Below are 1,951 nucleotides of genomic sequence, written 5' to 3'. Positions count from 1 at the left end.
CAGGGTGAAGCTCTGTGATAAAACTTGGGCTTAACATACATAAGACCTTGGACTTGATCTCTAGCACTGTAAAAAGTGCCTGCCTTATATGCTGCAGCGTGTGTAATCTCAGCTCTCGGGAGATGGAAACAATAGCATCAGGAGTTTGAGGACAGCTTGAACTACATAAGACCGTATCACAAAACAGTAGTAACAATGGCGAGAGAGACAGAGAGACAGAGAGACAGAGGGAGAGGGAGAGAGACAGAGGGAGAGGGAGAGAGGGAGAGGGAAGGAGGGGGAGGGAGGGAGAGAGAGAGAGAAAGATGCATGTGCCCCCATCCTTTGCTAGGGATCTAAAGACCTTTAATGGTTACTTCAGTGGTATAGCCACTGGTAAGGTGTCTGTGCTCCTGAAAACAAACCCTCACCCATGCCCTTGTAAGCAACTCTACTAAAACTCATTGGATCACAAAAAAGTCATAATATATGAAGAAGCCTGGTTGGGAAGAGAAAGTGTAATCAGTCATTATATTAGAAATGTTATAATGAAACCCATTATGTATAATTAATATGTGCTCATCAAAAAGAAAAATTTTTAAAAACCTAAACCATACAGGATCACAGGTTAGAAAAAATGGGGGATCGAGGGACAGAAAAGGGTAGGTATTCAGATTCTAGAAGGCTTTATAAAGCAAAGGACCTTTCAGTGGGCCCTCTTTGTTTTGTGGTTTTTTGTTTTTGTTTTTGGAGGACGACTGCTCAAATGAGGAAAGGAGCCCCAGGTACAGTGAACAATGCTTGCAAAGGGCTTCCAAAAGGCACATCCTAGAAAAGTTGATAGGGAGATAGATAGATAGATAGATAGATAGATAGATAGATAGATAGATAGATAGATAGATAGATAATATGGATCAAGTCATGGACATTTCACTAGTGTTCTAGTCCCACTGTATAAATTGTCTCTGACTTAATCTCCTTAAAACTACACATTTCTGTAGATGCATTGGTATACATACACCTGTATTCCCAGTACTCAGGAAGCTGAGGCAAGAGTTCAAGACCAGCCTGGGGTACATAGTAAGACTTTGTCATTTAAAAAACAATTATACATTTATCATCTGATAGATGTATCATCTGATAGTCTCAGAAATCCAACACTCATCTTGCCAGGCTAGCATTAAAGTCTTGGCAGGATTTTTAGTCCTTTCTAGAAGAGGTTTGTTTCCTGCTCATTCAGGTTGTCCCTTGAGTTGTAACGCTGATTTCCTTACTGGCTTTTAGGCTGAGGGTCATTCCAGATTTGGGGAGCTGCCCAATTTTCCTGTCTTAGAGCCTTCCCTAGAATCAGCAGAGAAAGTCCTTCTCCTGCCATTCTGCCCCTAAACATTGTTTTAGCCTCATTTCTCTGCTTTTAAAAGAGCTCGTACAGTGTTGACCTCAAATAAAACCAGAGTGATTGCTATATCTTAATGTCTGTAATCTTAATTTCATCTCAGAATTTCTTTGTGTTGTGTAGCCTAACCTAGTCACAGACTCCAATAACTAGGATATGGAATTCTTTGGGACTCAGGTTGTACTCTGTCTTCCCTCTGGCTCCTAAAGATTCACATTTATCAGGGCTGGATTGAGAGCTCAATATAAAGAATGCTTGCTGCTCTCACAGAGAAGCAGAGTCCATTTCCCAGCACCCATGTCAGGCAGCTTATAACTGCCTGAAACTCTAGCTCCAGGGAATCCATTGCCTTCTTCTGATCTCTCTTGGCACCAGTACCCATGTTTACATATAGTCACACAGACATACTCACATGTTTTTTCTTTTAATTCTTTTTTTTGTTGCACGTGTGAAATACAAGGGGCATCCAAAGATACATGAAGGAGTTTAGGAGACTGTTTAGGGAATAGTAGTGAGATTTGGAAACAATGTGGAGGCAAGGTAACAAGAAAGGAATCATTTTTGCTGTCTTCCAGG

The sequence above is a fragment of the Mastomys coucha genome, chromosome X (genome assembly GCF_008632895.1).
Source record: "Mastomys coucha isolate ucsf_1 chromosome X, UCSF_Mcou_1, whole genome shotgun sequence".
Lineage (NCBI taxonomy): Eukaryota > Metazoa > Chordata > Mammalia > Rodentia > Muridae > Mastomys > Mastomys coucha.
The sequence above is the reverse complement of the archived record's forward strand: the minus strand, read 5'-3'. Positions refer to the sequence as shown.